The sequence below is a fragment of the Hevea brasiliensis genome, chromosome 11, assembly GCF_030052815.1.
Source record: "Hevea brasiliensis isolate MT/VB/25A 57/8 chromosome 11, ASM3005281v1, whole genome shotgun sequence".
NCBI classification, from domain to species: domain Eukaryota; kingdom Viridiplantae; phylum Streptophyta; class Magnoliopsida; order Malpighiales; family Euphorbiaceae; genus Hevea; species Hevea brasiliensis.
Window position 1 is genome coordinate 27,958,005 of NC_079503.1, and position 21,209 is coordinate 27,979,213.

The 21,209-nt window shown below is 34.0% G+C and overlaps 1 non-coding gene across 1 annotated transcript; it reads right to left on the reverse strand.

Moving 5' to 3' along the window:
- Positions 1-19,455: 19,455 nt before the first annotated feature.
- Positions 19,456-19,562, reverse strand: LOC131170864 (small nucleolar RNA R71). The gene has a single exon (XR_009141629.1). It is a non-coding gene; the product is annotated as a small nucleolar RNA R71 (small nucleolar RNA).
- Between the last annotated feature and the right edge of the window lie 1,647 nt (positions 19,563-21,209).

Here is a 21,209-nt window from a genome sequence, read left to right on the forward strand (position 1 = left end):
ATCGGTCACATATGCATCTCCCAGGCAAATGTAAGCGGCTAACAAGTCAGAATACATCGAGCACAAGGCCAAATCTCAATACAAGGTCGAATGGCTAAAAGCCATAAAATCACTGAATGGCATATTGTCATGTGCGATCGCTAATCGAACCCTATTGGCATGCCAAACTATCCAAACCAATCTTGTTAGGTATACTAGGGCATTTGAAACTTTTAAATTCTTCAATTTGTGAATTTCAAGTTTTGGTATCACTATTCACCTCATTGGTCAACAAAAATGTTGACTTTTAGGTAGAAAATAGGTACATTGGTTTTGGCACTCCCAACATACCACATTTTGCATTTAAAACTTGTTGGCATTAAGCATTAATACCATTTCTAAGCATTAAACCAAAGGAGCAGAATTTTCAGATTTTGTACCATAAATTTATTGTTCCATTAGGGACTGTTACAGTGGAAATTTGAGGAATTAGTAAACATAAAAGTTGTTCCTTATTTTGTCTAGTTGAATTTATTTTTTTTGAATCACTCCATTTGGAGTTTTGTAGCTCCAGTTATGGTCCAAAAACCACAGCTGGCCGGATTGGAAAAATTGCAGAATTACCAAATCTACAGTACCATGAACAGTGATTGTGACTGCCATTTAGGTTAGGTTTTGATCATAATTTGGGATAGGTTTCTTCATGAAAGTTGTTTGTCTATGTCTTAACTTGTTGCTGTAAAAATTTCAGGTCAATTGACCATATCTACAGTGAGTTATGGCCAAATGAACAGTTACTATTCATTTGGTCATTTCTGCAGGTGCTGTTGCAGGGTATCCGGATTGGGGCCAACTCTTGGTCCACTTGCTTTGGTCTTTTGGGCATGGTTTCTTCACTTTAGTTTAAATATTTTTCCGGACATTCTAGCTGTCCGGACCAACACTGGTCACCGGAACAGTAGGATGTACGGAGTAGTTACCGGGAGGGTGTTACAGATCCGATATCGACTTAAGACTGCATCAGACCGTCAGAAGTCCTACATTGATTTGAAGAGAAGAGATATTGAGTATGCAGTGGGTGAGAAAGTTTTCCTCAAAGTTTCTCCATGGAAGAGAATTATGAGATTCGGCAAAAAGGGGAAACTGAGTCCTCGTTTTATCGGGCCATATGAGGATCTGGAAAGAGTGGGTCCTTTGGCATATCGGTTGGCACTACCTCCAGAGTTAGAGAAGATACATACATGTGTCTATGTTGAGGAGGTATCGATCAGACCCATCTCATGTACTACCACTAGAGGAAATTGAAGTAAATCCAGACCTCACAGATGAAGAAGAACCCATAGAGATTCTGGCTTATGAGGTAAAGCAGCTACGGAATAAGCAGATACCATTCGTAAAAGTGCTGTGGAACCATCATTCGGGCCAGGAGGCTACTTGGGAACGAGAGGAGGATATGAGGAGACAGTACCCACAGCTGTTCAGATATTGATACCAGGTAAAATTTCGAGACAAAATTTATTTTAAGGGGGGGGGGGGGGAGAATTGTAACACCCATATTTGCATAGCCTGATATATTTCACTGTTCGGTCCGAACAATTAAGGGGATTAGAACCACACTTAAGACAACTAGATAACCTATAAACACAAATAATTAGTAATCGCCAATTAGTTAAGTATAAATAAGAAAAACAGAATATAAGAAGTTAAACGAGCCGAGAGTCACAGCGATGGGTAACCTTCTCGGGAAGGACTGTGAAGTCATTTTAAACTCAAATTTCGAACCATAAAATATGACGCTGCGGTCCTTAGGACCCTTATGAACACAGTGGAAAAGAGAAAATCATGAAAAAGAACTGTTAAGCTAGTCAAATAATTAGGTCAGAGATCTGGAAGAAATATGGAATTAATTGCAAATCGGGATGAACAGACGAGGGGCAATTTGGTCAATTGACCCCAAGAGCTGACTCCTGACCTAACTGTCAAATAAAGTCGGAGAAAAGAAAATTTCGGAATCAAGAATTAAATTAAAGAACTAATAGAAAAATAACAAAAAAGAAAATGAAAAAGGTATAGGAAGATGACATCATGCATAACATCATGCATGATGCCATAAATCCTATAATTAATAAATTAAATTAAATGGATTTTTGGGGTCTTCCATAAGACAAAATAAATAAAAGAAAGGAAAAGAAAAAAATTTCATTGTCTTCTTCTTCCCTTCCAAGACGTTTTCTCTCCCTTAGCTCTCTCTCTCAAACTCCATTAGAGCTCTTAAGTCAAGCTTCATAAACCTTCAATTCCACCATAAAAACCTTACTCTCCAACATTAAATCTTGTACTTAGACTTAGATAAAGAGCTTGACAACAAAAAGAAAAAGAAAGGAAGGAGTTTTGAAGAAAAGGAAATTCTGCATAAAAAGGTTAGTAATCAAATTTGATAAATTGAGTTTGATTCTTACATTTCTAACTTATTTAGCTAGTAAATATGCTTATAATGAAAAAAAAAAAATTGTGAGGGACCATTACTGAATTTCAGCCAGCATAAGGGGGAGGGTGATTTGCATGATTTGAATAGTTTGAATGGGTATATAAACCTTAGTTAGTTGAATGACTATGGTTAAAGGCATAGAATCAAGTAAATGTAAAAATTAGTGTGAATTAGGGTTTGGACATTAGGGCTTAGGGAACAAAAATGTAAAGAAGTGCTAAATGATGTCTTTGACATAGTTTAAGGAAAGAAATGGTCATTTTTGACCTAATTAAGTATGTTAGAAGTGTTTGAATCAAAGCCAAATTCAGATTGGGTATGCACCATGACTAAAAGTCAACTTTGAGGGACCAAAAATGGAATTTTACAAGTCCAATTGGTATGGGACCAGTTGGGACTGAAAATAGGCACTAAATGACACAATTTTCATTTAGGAAGCATGCCCAAAAAGTGACCAAAACCTAGTGAACAAACTGACCAAACTTGAAAATCTGTAGAATGAACAGTATACATGAACAGTAATCATGTTTGGGTCATAACTTGAGCTAGGAAGGTCTAAATGACCTGAAAGTTTACCAGTGGTTAGATGAGATATAGACCTAAAACTTTCATGAAGAACACAAACCCAAATTATGCCATTAACCAAGTCATTTGACCACCCCAAATTGGTGACTCAAATCTGCCAGCACCAGAAAATTACCCAGAATTCTGGGTTGTGACCAATCCGGCAGCCATGGTTCAAATGGCCATAACTTGAGTTACAAAACTCCAATTGGAGTGATTCAAAAAGTATAATAAACTTAAGACATTAGGGAACATTTTCTATGAAGAAAGTTTTGCCAAATTCCAACAGTAAAGTGATCAGTGGAATAGTGCAACTTAGGACTCCAAAACTGAAAATTGGCAATTTTGCCTAAAAGACCTAAGTTTTGAGAAAACAACCAAAACCAACAAGTTTGGTGACCAAAATGTGGAATGTGGGTAAAGTTGGAATTCCCATACCTATTAAGCCTTAGAAAGTCAATAATTTGACTTGAGTAGTGTAGTGAATAGTAACCCAAAACACAAAATTTCAAGAACATCGAGTTTAGCACGTTAGAGTTAGGTAAAAGTAAAGTTAAATTTATTTTTGGATTTATGCTAAGTTATGGTACTGAAACACTGTAAAATTGTGTGTTTCAGTTAAAAAGAATACCTGGAAAGAACCCGAGGAACTGAGTCAAGGCCAACAGGTGACTCGCTTGAGGTTTGTGCACAGCATTACTATGCTTTAAAATTCATTGATAAAGTGAATGAAATATGTATTTTACATTTGCTTTGAATTGTTGAAAATTTATTTGTGACATTAGTTATGATGTTTTGACTTAAATTATTGAAAGTTATTGTGTATATTTGAAATGACAATGTTTAGCAAATTGTTAAGATAAGTTTTGAAACCACAGTGTCATGACCATATATTTGAATACCTCACTAGCATGACTAATGGGGGTAATTAGTTTCAAATTTTGATTCCTTCTCTGGAGAAGTGTTGAGGTGTGCCAGTAGAAGAGGATGTGAATGGATATCCATATATTGGAGCTAGCTAGCCTTGTGATGTGATTTCTCTTTAGCCTCTGGCTATTGAGATTCTATTTGTTTCGAATGGCGTGATCTAACTATGGGTTTTATGAAATGTGATTTGACACTTCAAATGAAATTGTTTGGGATTAAAATCTCATAATGCATGATTTGTATTTAATTCTCTTGTTCAGTCAAATTTTTGAATAAATGTGATTTAAGTTCTGCGTAAAGATTATTTTAGTATGTTGTGCACCACTGAGTCCTAGTACTCAGCGATAGCTTCTTTTGCTGTTGCAGATACAGAGACTAGAGGAGCAGCAGACTGAGCTGCCAAGGATTAAAGATCATTTAGCTTGAAGTCATCGGGTATAATTTATACCCTAATTGTAAATATTTCGTTTGATGTATGTATTGCATATAAATGTATGGACATGTAAATGGGTCTTGAGTAGCTTGTACAAAATTTGTATGAAGTTTGTAATAAAGTTTAGTTTGTATTTCTTTTGATGTAAATTTTGTAAGGATGTATATAAATTGTTTTGTCTCTAATGAAATATGAGTGGAACTATTTTATTTAATTTGAATGAAATGTATTGCTAGTATTTTGAGGATTATTGAATTTTAAACTTGAGAAATTGATTGAAATGATTATGGAGTTGTTGAAATGGATTGAGTTTGATTGTGAAATTGAAGTAGTTATTGAGAAAACATTTTTAGAAGTGCTTTTTATAGGTATTTAAAGAATTGGTTTCTCAAAATACAGACAGAACTCTGTCAAAATTTTTATAAAATTTGCGAAAAAATAAAATGAGCTGAAAATATTAACTAGTTTTAATTTTAACTAAATGTTTTAAATACCTATTAGAAAATGCCCACCACTTATTAAAAATAAGAAAATTGTTTTAAAATCCCTTGTAGGGTACTTAATGAGTTATCGGTAGATGAAGTGCGGTAGTTCATTAGGTATTCTATGGGATCATGTTATGCCTTACAGAGGGGTAAGGTGTGACACTGACAATGAGAACCCTTAGAGATCTTATCACTGTTAATAAACCTAGAGTGGTGTTTCTCTCTGAAACCAAAAAGAAGTATGGTTTTTTAGAAGGTGAGAAATGTCAATTTGGTTATCAAAATGCATACTATATTGAGCCTGTGGGATCGTCAGTTAGGCTAGCGCTACGATGGATAGATGATTTTCCTCTTAAAGTAGTACAAACTTCTGCTCATTGGATAGATAGTTCTATTGGTACAGATGAGGTGTGGTGTAACACCCCTTTACCCGACCTACAGTGAAACTGAGCAAAAGAATGCCACATTCTATGCACGGAGCACCTAAACTTATATTTGAACAATTTACTTAATTTGTGTTTACTTTTACTTTTTAATCCTAATTTTCAAAAGGAAAAACTACAAAAGTGTAACACCCCTTATCCATCTACAGTGTAGCCGAGCAAGGCGTGCCACATTCAGTGCCGGAGCACCTTATCTTATCTTACTTTATTCCTTTAATAATTTTTAATCTCATTATATTTTAAAATCAATTATTTTCTAAGGAGAAACTAATGAAGTTTCCCCTATTTTATTACCGTTTGGCGTGTTTCACCATTCACCTGTTAAAAATTTTCAACAATATTTTTCAATAATAATTTCATTCATATTCATCATAACCATCTCATCATTTAAAGTATCATATATGTATTTCAATTCCACATTCATTTCCATACATATCCATTCATGCTCAACTCATACATAAAAATTCTCAAATTTCATTAATTTACATGATATACAAATTAATTACATATAAAATAGCCAACTTATTAATTACATCATATACATGGTAAATACAATTTCATAATTTAAATTAGAACATAATAAATATTTATAATGTATAAAATACATTAATATGACTTATATGAGTCCTATCTATATGCATTGCTAAGGAGGTGACACCTTGGACACTTCTGCATATCTGAACTTCAAAATCCCAGTCTAATGTCTACTGGGCTTTATCTTCAGTACTTATATAAGGAAACAATCCATCGCGTTACGCATTTCTGCTTAGTGGTGCAATAATATAACAACAAATAATATATACAAATAAAAGAAAAATAGGGCATAATTTGTGTACTTAGGAATTATTTGACTTCATATGAAATTTTGAACATTTAATATATTTTGTCATTTTTGTTGTTCTTTGGAAGCGCTTAATTAGTAAGTTTACAATAATAATATACAATATACAAAATTAATAAAATATCAAATTTATGTTTATGCTATTATGGAAGATGCATTTATTTAAGTTATACTTATTTTTCTAGCCTTTACATTGCTTTACTTAACATTTTCTATGTATTTTAGATCATTTCATAATAAATAAATTTTCATAAATAATCTAATTCATTTTAGATCTTTCTCATCTTTTATATAATTTGAAATATTTTTAACTTATTTCACTACCCAAGTAACCTATGACAGGTTGACTAGACTGGATAAGCGGAAAAACTAGCACTGGACACACTTGTGCTGTGGGCCGTTATACCATGGGACACATAATGTCAACCACGTATGCAATCAATATAGCTAGCATTGGACACCGTAGTGCCTGGGGCCATTATACCATTGGACGCATAACGTCAACCACTTATGCAATCAATATGGCTGAGAAACCATGGTAACACATAATCGGGCATACAAGTGATAAATGTGGGAATAAAGCCTTAATAACGGGCATAAAGCCTTATAGAGTACTGCCAAATGAATCTCCTATTGGTATGCCAATCTATTCAATCTGACACACTTGTTTAGGCAATACATGAGCACAATAGTACCATTAAGTATTTGTATGTTTTATTATTTCATTACATGTTCTATTTATATTTTATAGTATTTTAATTCTATTCATGGTAGAAGCATAAATTTCCAAATCTCATTTCTACATATTTTATGCATTCATCATGTCACTCATGTTGATTACAATTCATATCAATTGATTTCATGTACCATTTATACTCAAAGCATTTTTTCTTTCTCTTATGATAAGAACAAAGGTCCTAATGAAAGTTTCACCTCATTTATACATTTAACAATTCATTTATGTTAATTACATTTCATATTCCAAGTTAAATTACTAATGTATTATGAGTTCTATTTGTGATGGAAATATAAGCCCCAACTACCTATTCACATGATTTAGGTGTTCATTATGTCATTTAGGCGAGTTACCATTCATATTCCAAGTAATCCATGAACATTTCATGGATTTCAGATTTTATGCCTTAATTTCCTCTAGCAATTTAGCCAAGATGCATAGTCCATTTGGCCATACTTCCCTTATGAAAGTTGTTTCTTTATGTGTTAACTTAAATTTCCCTTTTGAATCATTCAATTTGAAGTGGTATAACTCTAGTTATAGTCAATTGATTAAGGATTGTCAAGGGTGCTAAATCCTGTATAACTACTAGTTTCAGGATTTTTCATCTTCTTTGTCATACATTTACAAACACTTGGGCTTAGAATTGGGTTTAGGTCCCTAAAACAAAGTTTTTAGAATTGGGTCTAGGTCCCTAAAACAAAGTTTTAGGCCTCTATCTTAGCTTTTCAAATCATTTTGGATCATGTCAATTAAAGTTTTCTAGAGAAAGTTATGGTCTTATAACCATCCAGGGGTCAAATGACCAAATACCTCAAATTCAGAAATTCCAAGTTTGGAGTTCTGACTTCTCCTAATAATTTCTATAAGTTCCCTTAAGATTTGAATTATGGCCAATTCACTAAAGTTATAGCTCTATTTCTTAGGGTTCCAAGCCAATTTGGTTCATCCCCATTGAAATTTCCTAGTGAAAATTATGGTACAACTACTCTCTCGGGGTCAATTGGCATTTTGGTTCAGGTTTAGAAATCTAGGATTAGAAGTACTAAATTATCCTAGCAAATTGCCCATGTTCCATTAGGTTCTGGGTTTTGGTCAAAACTCAAAAATTGTAATTCTAGATCTTATAGAAATTTTGGCTTTGGTTTCACTACATTTGCAGTTTTGTAAACCAAGTTATGGCATTTTTGCCACAACTGGTCGGATTGGTCAATGTCCAGGTTTTTCTGGTTAGGTTCTCATTCTAGCAGTTTTGTTGGGCTAACTTTGCTTTGCAATTTGATTAGGTTATAGTCAAAATTAGGGTTTCTTGTCCTCATGAAAAATGTTCTACTATGTCTTAGCTTTCCATGGGTTCAAAAATAAGGTCATTCTGACCTTCCTAGAGTGAGTTATAGCCATTTCAACATTTACTGTTCATATAGTCATTTTTCCAGGTCCAGTATATGGTTACCCAAATTCAAGCCAATTTTAGGCCCAGTTAGGGTTAGTTTTTGGGCATGTTCTCTTCATGAAAAATGTGGCATTATAACCCTAGTTTTATCTCTAATTAGCCTCACACCAATTGGAGCAACACAGCTCTACTTATAACGTTAAAACCCTACTGGACTCACAAGTCTAATCCTGCATGAAAATAACACTCCTAATTTTCAATGCCACCTAACTCCCAAAATTTAATTCACATTCATGGCACTTCTAATAGTCAAAAAATGATCTCAACATCATCAATTTCAAGCCATACACAAAATTCTTAAATTTAGGTCAAAACCCTAACTTCCAAAATCAACTTACATGCAAACACATACAAAATCAACTTATCTATCATCTATGCTCATCAACGACTCTAATAGACAATTCAAATTCAATCAAAAATCATCAAATACCAACTCTTCTCATGGCTGCCATAAATTTTTCCCCTCACATACTCATTTTTTTCTTAAATTTTTATGCAAAATCATCTCATCTTAACTCAAATTCAAAGTTTAAAGAAAGAAAGAAGGAAGAATAGGCACTAACCTCAATTGAAGGATTTCTAAGCTTGCCAAACCATTATTTTTTTCTACTTCTTTTGCTACTAATCACTCCTCTAAGAGAAAATATGAAATTTTTATGTTGAAGACTAGGGTTTTTGTGGTGAAATATGGAGGAAACAAATCAAGAGAAAAATGATGGAAGGTGTTCTCATGATGGTTCGGCCAACTTATTGTAAAAGAAGAAGATGAGGTGAAATGATAAGAATGGTTTAATTAGATTGGTCTCTTGCATATTTATATGTCTAGATTTAATTGGTTCAGAATTTTAATTATATCATCCTTACATCATGCTTGCATCATAATTCATTTAATTTTTATTTCTTTCTTTTTTTTCATTTTCTTTTCCTTTTTTCCATTACATAAATTCATGTTTTTAATTTATTTTTTAAGGTTTTATTTTCTCTCATTTTGACTAACATTTAGTTCAAAATTTAATACTGAGGGTGAAATGACTAAATGCCCTTCGTTGGACTTATCAAGTTATAACTGTCCTTACCGATTGGCTAAATTTTCTTAAATTTTTCTTGGCATTTTTATTGTCATTTAGACCTCATAATTCCTTCAATTAAGTTCCAATATTTATCTTTCAGGGTTTCCCCATGAGTTTAGGGTTGGCAACTGTCTTCACAGTCACTTCCCGTTAGGGTCACCAATCGCCGTGACCTCCGATTCATTTAACTGAGTTGCACTTTGCTTCTTTTATTTTTTTCTAAATTTTACTTGATCATTATTTAATCAATTATGTCTCCTCACTCTAGTTTAAGTGTAGTTCCAGACATCCTGATTGTCCAAACAAACGTCAGTCATCGAAATAGTGGAATGTATAGACTACCTAAAGTGAGGGCGTTACAAAAAGTTTCTCTTAAACTTTTAACATTCACCTATTAATAACACCTGTTAATAATCATATTTTCAATTGTAGTAATATTGTTAATCAACTCTCATCATACTTGTAATCAAATTCATTTCTTCATCATATGTGAATATTTACATAACATATATTCAGTCATAAATTTTTAAATGTAATAAAGTATGCTTATACTTAATTTGCAGTCATCCAAAATAAATTTATATCAAGTATTTTGATACATGACAGTTGAAATACAAAAATGAGTGACCAAAATTGCATTTAGCACTGGTAGTGTATCTACCACAAAGTCTAAGTGTGAGGTGACTTCGGACTTTCCTACAGATCCGCTCCCTCCTCTCCTGTCTTTGGTTATTTACTCTTTACCTTCTGTACCTACGTAAGGAAAGACCCATGCACTAAGCTTCACAGCTTAGTTATAACACCCTCACCGTAGGTAGTCTGTACGTTCTATTATTTCGACGACCAACGTCCGTTCAGATAGTTAGAATGTCTGGAACTACATTTAAATGATAGTGAGGAGACATAAAATGATGGAATACATGATAAAAAAATACAAGAAAAATTTTTTAAAAAAAATAAAAGACACAAAATGAAATTTGGTTAAAAGAGCCATGTCCCGGACCCGTGAGGAACCCTAGAAAATAATTTTCAGGGTTTAATTAAAAATTTACCGAGGTATAAATAAGATTAAAAATATCAAAAAAAAATTTAATTAATTGGTAAAGGTGAAAATGAAAATAAGATAGACAATATAAAAAAATTAAAGGGGACTGTCAGATTAGCGATTTGATCGGTATTACCGAAAAAGTGAGACTTAACCCGAAGAGGGGCATGTTGGTCATTTGACACCTCAAGTTGACTTTTCACTAAAAAGTCCATTAAAAATGACTGGCATTAAATTGTTAAAAATCCCATAAAAAAATCCTATGAAAAAAATGAAATTTATATATAGTGTAATTAAAGGAACCTAAGTGGGGCTCATTAGAATTTTTAAAATCCTAGATTATTATATTAATAAACTATGTTAATGGGGGGTATAAAAGGATAAAAGATGGCAGAAATTACCCAAAGAAAACTCCCTCTTCCCTCACTCCCTCTCCCATGCCAAAATCCAAAACTTCATTTCCTCCATGGATTCTTCACATTGCATGCTTCAAATCTCCCTCATTTTCAACCTAAAATCAAAGGTTCCTGTAATACCCCTATTTGCATAGCCTGGTATATTTCACTATTCCGGCAACCGGTATCGGTCCGGATAATTAAGAGAAGTAGAACCACATCTAAGACACCTAGAAAAGCCCTGAACACAAATAATTAGTAATTGTCAATTAGTTAAGTATAAAAAAGGAAAACAGAACACGAGAAGTTAAATGAGTTGAGAGTCATAGCGATGGGTGACCTTCTCGAGAAGGACTGTGAGGTCGATTTAAACTCGAATTTCGAACTGTAAAATGTGACGCTGAGGTCCTTAGGACTATTGCAAACACAGTGGAAAAGAGAAAATCACAAAAAAGAATTATTAAGCTGGTCAAATAATTAGGTCAGGGATCCAAAAGAAATATTGAATTATTTGAAAACCGAGTCGAACCGGCGAGGGGCAATTTGGTCAATTGACCCCTGGAGCTGACTTCTGACTTGACTGTCAAATAAAATTTGAGAAAAGAAAATTTTGGGATTAAGAATTAAATTAAAGAACTAATAGAAAAATAAATAAAAAAGAAAAAAAAAAGGGGGAAAAGAAAAAGTTGAAAAAAGTGAAAAGGTTTATTACATCATGCATGACATCATGCATGATGTAACAAATTTAATAACTAAAAATTTGAAATTTTCATTGGATAATTGTGGATTAAGTTAGATTAAAAAATGCATAAAAAAAATGAAAGTTAAAACAATTGATGACATCATCATGATGATGCTAAAATGAGGTCACAATTAATTATACTTTAATTAATTTAATTGACTAAGTCAATGTTGGGATAAATATACATAAAAATAATAAATTAAAAGAAAAAAAAAAGACATTTTGGTCTTCTTCCCAAAAATGTGCCGCCTCACTCTCTTCTCTCTCTCATCTCTTCCATTAATCCCACCATGAAAGCTTATTTTAAAGCTTTCTAAACAAAAAATTTAGCCATAGAAATTGCAAGTTCTATAATTAAACTTTGTTTGGGCCACTTGAAAAGGAGTTTGAGCAAGAAAAGAAAAGAAGAAAAGGAAGGATTTGGGTGGTTGAATTTCAAAGAGAAGGTTAGTAAGCTAAACTTTGAATTTCTAGTTGAATTATTGTATTTATAGTTGAATAAACTTAGAAATTATAAAAAATGGAAAAGAAAACAATTGTTAGAGGACTATATGTAAATTTCGGCTAGCCTTTATAGAGGAGTGATTTGCATGTGTTTGATTGAATTAAATATGTTAGAAAGCTTGAATGAGTTTAGAAATAGTGTTTGTATGTTTGGAACTAATTAAATGTAACAAATCAAGTGAGTTAGGGTTTTAGCACCTAGGGTTTTGGAGACAAAATTTTGAGAATTGGTCAAATAATATGTTTGACCTTGTTTGATCTGAAAAATGGTCATATGTGACCAATTGTGGTATGTTGGAAGTGTGGGAATCAAGTGGAGATTCGGATTGGATATGGTCATTATGCAGACAGTATGACCAAGGTCTCTTTCAGGGACCAAAACTGAAACTTTACTAACCCAATTGGTGTGAGGCTAATTGGGAATAAAACTAGACACAAAATGGCACATTTTTTATTCAGGAATCATGCCTAAAAAGTGACCATAACTGAGTGAACAAATTGACCAAATCCGGAATTGGGTGTTCTGACTTGTACAAAAATGACCAAATAAACAGTGTTTGTTCATTTGGCCATAACTTGGGCTCTAAATGACTTGAAATTTTATCAGTATAAAGCTGAGATATAGACCTAAAACTTTCATGAAGGACACAAACCCAAATTATGCCCTTAACCAAGTCATTTAGCCCCCCAAATTTGGTGACCTAAAACTGCTAGAACCCAGAAATTTGCCTAGAAATCTGGGTAAGTCTAATCCGGCAGCCATGATTCAAATGGCTACAAAACTCCAAATGGAGTGATTCAAAAAGGAGAAAAAAGTTAAGACAATAAGGAACAATTTCTATGTAGAAAACTTAGCTAAATTCTAATAGCAACATGACCAATGGAACAGTACAACATAGGACACCAAAACTAAAATTTTTAAATTTTGCCTAAAAGACTTAAGTTTTGAGAAAATGACCAAAGCCAATAAGTTTGGTAACCAAAATGTGGTATGTGAGTATAGTTAGATTTCCCATACCTATTAAGTATAAGAAAGTCAATATTTTGACTTGAATAGTATCATGAATAGTAACCTCAACATGAAAATTTTCAAGAATGTAAGTTTAAGCATATTGGGGCTAAAATTGAACATATATGAATTAATTATCAGAATTATTGTGAGGCAAGGACACTAAGACACTATAAATTTCGTGTTTCAGCTGAAAAAGACCCGAAAGGTCTAAGGAACTGAGTCAAGGCCTAGTGGCGACTTACGTCAGGTTTGTGCACAAAAATTTATAAATTATAGTTTTCACAATGAAAATTGATTTATTATACATTGTGAATGTGTTTTATTCATCATGAATTTCGAGAATATTGTGTTGCCTATTTTACAATGGAAATTTGAAATGAAAATTATTTATTGATTTGTATGGAATATTTGAATAATATGGTTTTGAATTTGGTTATGGCTTTAGAAATTTTATTTGAGAATTTGTTTGTTGCCTACTTTGGAAATGGAGATTTGAAATGAAGTTTCTTTAATTGTTGTATCAATTATAATTGAACATCATAGTTTTAAATTGTTTTGATTCACACTTGGCATGGCAGTCCCTTATTATGTTCCTCCTCCATTTATGGGTTGAGTTTGACTATATTCCTCCCTTTTTGGCTTTCTAGTCAAGAGGTGAGTTTGGATGAGTACTCATTAGTTAGCTAGCCACCTCCCTCATTGATTTCGATTAGTGGGGTGAGTTTGTCTTGTTGTGGTGTACAACACGGTATGTTTGGAAATTTTGTGTCATGGCCTAAGTTGTGTTATTGATTGGCAATACTATGTTTATTAAATTGTTTGATCAAATTTGTGTTATATTAAGCTTTGAAAATTATGATTTGCTATAACGGTGATTTGGAAAATTGTGAAATGTGATTGTGAGATTTTTGAATTATGAATTGTTCGTAAATGTTTTATAGTACGCATTTTGTATTTTATTGTGCACCACTGAGTACTTTTATACTCTACGATAGCTTTCTTTGCTGTCGCAGATAGAAAAAAGGACATAGCAGCAGAGTGAGCTGCTACAGTCAGAGAGAAGCACAGTTGAAGAATTTTTGTATGGGTATTTGTTAATACCTTTGTAATTATTTTGATGTAAATAGTTTAGTGTCATATGTATTAAGGTAGATTGAGCAGTTGTGCAGTTAATGTATAATAATATTATTTTTGAGATTTTACGTCTGTAAATTAACTTATGAATATAAATTAAATATTTAAAATGCAATGTGCATGAGATTGTGAAATGTTTTGAGATATCAATTCTTGATTTGAAATTTGGATTTTAAATTGAAGTGTTACTGTTGCTGTTGAATTGAAGTTTGGTGGTTGTAAATGGGGTTGAAATTAATTATTTGGAAGTATTTTTCACAGGCTTTGAATAACTATTTTTCCCAAATATAGACGACACTCTACCGAAATTTTTATAAAAATTGTGAAAAAAATAAAATGGGGGAAAAATCTTAACTAGTTTTCAAACTTCAATTAAATATTTTTAATTCATACCAAAATGCTTACCACTTTCAAAAAGTAAGAAAATTGTTTTAAGTCCCTTATTATGTTCCTCCTCCATTTATGGGTTGAGTTTGACTATATTCCTCCCTTTTTGGCTTTCTAGTCAAGAGGTGAGTTTGGATGAGTACTCATTAGTTAGCTAGCCACCTCCCTCATTGATTTCGATTAGTGGGGTGAGTTTGTCTTGTTGTGGTGTACAACACAGTATGTTTGGAAATTTTGTGTCATGGCCTAAGTTGTGTTATTGATTGGCAATACTATGTTTATTAAATTGTTTGATCAAATTTGTGTTATATTAAGCTTTGAAAATTATGATTTGCTATAACGGTGATTTGGAAAATTGTGAAATGTGATTGTGAGATTTTTGAATTATGAATTGTTCGTAAATGTTTTATAGTACGCATTTTGTATTTTATTGTGCACCACTGAGTACTTTTATACTCTACGATAGCTTTCTTTGCTGTCGCAGATAGAAAAAAGGACATAGCAGCAGAGTGAGCTGCTACAGTCAGAGAGAAGCACAGTTGAAGAATTTTTGTATGGGTATTTGTTAATACCTTTGTAATTATTTTGATGTAAATAGTTTAGTGTCATATGTATTAAGGTAGATTGAGCAGTTGTGCAGTTAATGTATAATAATATTATTTTTGAGATTTTACGTCTGTAAATTAACTTATGAATATAAATTAAATATTTAAAATGCAATGTGCATGAGATTGTGAAATGTTTTGAGATATCAATTCTTGATTTGAAATTTGGATTTTAAATTGAAGTGTTACTGTTGCTGTTGAATTGAAGTTTGGTGGTTGTAAATGGGGTTGAAATTAATTATTTGAAAGTATTTTTCACAGGCTTTGAATAACTATTTTTCCCAAATATAGACGACACTCTACCGAAATTTTTATAAAAATTGTGAAAAAAATAAAATGGGGGAAAAATCTTAACTAGTTTTCAAACTTCAATTAAATATTTTTAATTCATACCAAAATGCTTACCACTTTCAAAAAGTAAGAAAATTGTTTTAAAATCCCTTGTAATATATTTAATGGGTTACCAGTAGGTGAAGTACGGTAGTTCATTAGATGTACTATGGGATCATGTTACATCTTATGGAAGGGTAGGGTGTGACATGTTTTAGTAGTATCAGAGTACGACTGCTCAAATGTTTGATACATATGACATATTTACATCATGAATATGCACTAACGGGAGTCAACCTCCTTGTGTTTGATCTCGGAAGTAAAAATTTTTGGAGAAACACAATGGAAGAGGGAGATCATTCCATGGAGCAATCTGTCGAGGCTGAGGTCCAAGGGGAAGCCCTAGCACTCTAGAATGCGAGTGGGTCAGCCACTCCAGCTCCTACTCCAGCACCGCAGCTTCCTGCTCAGTTTACACAGTAGATGGTTGCATTTTTCCAACAAATGGCAGGAAATGTGCTACCTCAAGCTCAGATGTAAGCACCTGTAGCACAATCATAGCCTTCGGCTCGGCAATATGAGAGGTTAATGAAATTTAGGGCTACAGAATTCAAAGGAACAGTGGATCCACTAGAGGCAGAACAATGGTTAGAGAGAATGGAATGGGTTTTCAGAAAAGCTACAGTGTGTAGAAGAGTTGAAGTTCGAATATTCAGTATCACTTCTACAAGGGGATGCATATGAGTGGTGGAAGACCATCCCCCACAGCCTGGTAGAGCCACCAGTCCTCACATAGGCAGACTTTTTAAGGGAATTTCAGCAAAAGTGGGTCCCCGATGCTTATGTAGACATGAAGTTACAAGAGTTTTTAAGTCTAAAGCAAGGGGATAGAACTGTAGCAGAATATGAGCAGGATTTCTCTCGACTAAGCCACTATGTCGGAAGTTTGGTCACCACCCCCAGAGACCGATGTAAGAGGTTTGAGGCTGGGTTAAGGACTAGCTTGAGAATGTAAGTGGTAGGGTTCCGACACCAGAATTTTTTTGAATTAATTTCACAAGCCCTGGAATTGGAAAGGATAGAATCAAAGGGGGCAGTGAAAAAGAGTACAGAAGAGAAAGAGAAAATAGAAAAAGCTGCTAGTCAAACTACAGAAAGTAGTTCGGGGAAGAGAAAACATTTTGGAGGATCTAGCTCATGCGAATCGGGTAGAGTTAGATCTTCTGGACAAAAACCACCCCGATCCGATTAGCAAACTCAACAGACACACAGAAATACGCTGTCGGATCGATTTTTTGAAAGTTGGGATAAACCACATAGTGGAGTATGTTATAGAGCTATAGGAGCATGTTTTAATTGTGGAGGGACTGGTCATTTTGTTAAGGATTGCGTAAGTCCACGCCGTTATGGATCATTTACCACGTCAGAAAGATCAACCCAAGTTTCTACCTCGAAGAGTTTACCAGCAGTTGGTAGAGGCAGAGGTAGAGGTAGGGGTAGTATACTTGGAAGTCAGAGTACTGTGAATTGATGCATACATCTTGCATAGTCATTTAGGTCTAATTTTATAACCCTTTTTATTTGATTATTAGTCATTTTTAGCTAATTTCATTAGTTAATTAGTTAGTTTTTCTTAATTGTCAATTTTGCACTAATTTGTAATTTTTACTTTGTTTTGTAGGAAAAATGGTGTTTTTGAAGGACTGAAGAGAATTTTGCCATTGAGGAGTGTCTTCTACAGCAAAAAGATGTCAAAAACAAGTTTTCAAGCTGAAATATGCATTGACCAAACTGTGCATAACTTGCCGCATAAGCTATGCAGATCTGCATAAGGAGGAAGATCACTATTCCAGAACCAGCCGAAATGTGCATAAGGAGACTGCATAGCTTATGCACATTCTCGCCTCCCTTATGCACCTTCACGGGATTGTGCATAACCTATGCACCAAGTCATGCAGCTTCGCATAAGTGACCCAGAACCAGCCGAAAACTGCATAAGGGACTGCATAACTTATGCAGTTCACTTATGCAGTCCCATGAAGAGTTCATTAATGAGCTGGCAGGAGATTCCCTCAAATAATTCCTCCTAGAACATACCATTTTAGGGCTCCATGTCAAAAAAATGCTATAAATAGTCTCATTTTCCCATTTTAAGGGAGATAAGGAGCAAAGAAGAAAAGGAGAGGGGGCTGAGCAGAATTTGAAGAGCCATCTTCACCTTCCACACCATTTTCATCTAAGATTTGCAGATTTCTTTCTTTCTTTACACTTTCCTACATTTCTAGTGTTTAATTCCTTACTTCTTAGCTTAGATTAAAGCTTTATTTCCATTTAAACTCATCATATCTTGTAAGCATTATGGATAGTGAGTAGTTTACTTTTGATTCTGGAGTAAGGGTTGTAATATTTGAGATATTTTGTGGATTTTGATTGGGTAATCCATATTTTGTGGTCTTAATGAGTTTTATTCATTTCTTGTATGCTTAATGACATGCTTAGTGTAGGATCCCATTAAGTGATGTTCTTAATCCATGGTTGAAGCACCGAAAGGAGAAGGCCTTGTGATAGATAATCAAGAAATTGGACTTAATTAACTTAGACCTAGAAATAGGCTAAGGATTAAGAGGATTCACAGATTAATTAAAGAACTTAATGGGTCTTAATTAATTCTAAGTCCACGAAAGTAGGATTAGATTGATTAAGGCACTCTTTGTCTCACTCGAAAGGGAATTCAAAGGATTTAAGAATTAATCTCCTTAAAACCATTTAGTTTCACAAGATTGGATAACCAATTTAAAATCCCAAAATAGCTCGAATATGAAATCCCGAACTCCGGAATCGCCTTTTTACCATTGTTAATTTCTAATCGAATTTAATTACTTACCATTTTAAATCTTGCCATATTTGAACTTGCTTATTTCAATTTGATGCAATTTTAGTTTAATTAATACATTGTTGAATAGAATATTAAATTTGCACATTTAGATTTCGTATTCCATTACCCATTAATTCATTATTTTAATTTCATGAATACTTCAATTTAGTCAACTTTTATATCGAAAATTCAATCATTAACACAACTCCTCGTGGGATCGATATTTTTCTATACTACTTGTACGACCCGTGCACTTGCGGTTGGGACGCATCAAGTTTTTGGCACCGTTGCCGGGGAGTTGTTTGTTTAAGATTGAATTCTTGATCATTTTAGTTGTTTTTAGTTTTATCTTTGTTATCTTTTCATTTTGTGTTTGTTTGTTCTTTTTCAGGTACTTTTAATCTTTTATGAGAAGAGCTAGAAGCACAAGTGATACATCCTTATTGTTCAATCCTGAAATAGAGAAATTTTGCAAGGCCAACAAGAAAGAAACCAGAAGAAGGAAGGAAGCTTTGAGAGAGACTGAATTAGAAGCAGACATGGCTGATGAAAGAATTAGAATTGGTGTTGGTAATGCTGGAAATGGTCAAAACAATGAAAATGAAGCCCAAGGGGAAGAAGTTGTTAATGCAAACGTGCCTAGGGGAAGTATGATGGATCATGCTTTTCCACGTTTTGATGATTTGAGAGAGAGCATAGCAAGACCAAGGATTGATGCAAATAGTTACAAGATGGATTTTGGAGTTCTTCAAATGATTTAGAATTCTCAATTTGGAGGACATCCTTCTGAAAATCCACACACACACCTGAAGAAGTTTGCTATGATTTGTGACATGCAAAAACAACCTGGAGTGTCTGATGATGCAGCAAGATTGAAGCTATTCCCGTTCTCTTTGAAAGATAGAGCATTGGATTGGCTTGATTCTTTACCTCACAACTCCATTACAAATTGGGAGCAACTCACTGATGCATTTCTTGCACAATATTTTCCACCTGGAGAAACTCAAGAGCTGAGGAATCAAATGACAGCTTTCAGACCAAGAGAAGATGAAACTCTTTATGAGTCATGGATGAGATGGAAGGAATTAGAGAGATTATGCCCACATCATGCCATTCCAAAATGGATGATAAATCAGAATTTCTACACAAATGTCACTCCTGCAATCAGAGGAATCATTGATGCTCAAACAGGAGGAGAATTTATTATAAAGCATGAAGATGAAGCTTATGAGCTATTGGAGAAAATTGCAAAGAATACTCATCTTTGGAGTAGTCCAAGAGGACCAGCTCCAACTCAGAAAAGGCAAGCTGCTGGAATATATGATCTTGATCCATTCAACATGATTAATGCAAAATTTGATGCACTTACAAATGTCCTTGCTAAGAAGATGGAAGATTTGAGTATGTTGGTTAGTTCATCATCATCAGCTGGAAGTTCACAACAAGTGGCTTATGCAGAGGAAACTACCAGCTGTGGAATAGATTATGGAGAACAAGCAGCATATGTTGGTAATTATGGAAACAAGCAAATGGGGAATCCTTATTCTCAAACTTACAATCCAAATTGGAGGAATCATCCCAACTTTTCATGGGGAAATCAGCAAAATCAAGTTCAAAATCAGAATTTTCAACCTCAATAGAGTCAAGTTCCATATCAGCAAAATAGGCAACCACGCCTAATTTTCAGCCCAAAAATATGAACCCTCCACCAAAAGCAGAAGAACGAAATTCCACCATGAAGCTTTATTGCAATGATTCTTGCCAACCAAAATAAGCATGATGAGGAGATGAGAGAGGTGAAAGCAAGGTGGAGCAGATGCAAACACACAACAGAATCTTTGGAAAACCAGTTGCACAACAAGCATCTTCCTCAAGTGCTAAATCTTTTGGAAAGCTTCCAAGTCAACCAGAAAATCCAAGAGAGCAGTGTCAAGCTATTACTTTAAGAAGTGGAAAAGTTATAAATGATGAGAAGAGTGAAAACAGTGAGAAGAGAGAAAATGAGAAAAATACTGATGAGAGTGAAAAACAAGAGAGTGCAGAAAAATGTAAGGAGAAATTTGAAGAAAAAGAAGAGAAATATATACCTCCTGAGCCCTACAAGCCACAACTTCCCTTTCCACAAAAATTTCACAAAGCCAAGCTTGATAGGCAATTTGGGAAGTTCTTAGAGGTTTTGAAGAAACTTTACATAAATGTGCCTTTTGTTGATGCTCTTTCACAAATGCCCTCTTATGCAAAATTCTTGAAAGAAATTCTCTCGAACAAGAGGAAACTTGAAGATGATGAAACTGTAGCTTTGACAGAAGAATGTAGTGCTATCCTCCAAAGGAAACTTCCTCCAAAGCTTAAGGATCCAGGGAGTTTTTCAATTCCATGCCACATTGGAGAGTCTTGTTCTACAAAAGCTCTATGTGATTTAGGGGCTAGTGTTAGCCTTATGCCCCTCTCTATTTATGAGAAGCTCAACATGGGAGATCTAAAGCCAACCCACATTTCTCTTCAGTTAGCTGACATAACAATCAAGTATCCTGAAGGGATTTTGGAGAATGTGCCCCTGAAGGTTGGAAAGTTCTATATACCTGTTGACTTTGTCATCTTGGACATGGAGGAAGATTCTAATGTTCCAATTATCTTGGGGAGACCCTTTCTAGCTACAGCAGGAGCATTGATTGATGTGAAAGGAGAAAAGCTGACTCTTAGGGTTGGTGAAGAGCAATTGGTTTTCAATATTAATAACACTATGAAAAAGCATCATTCT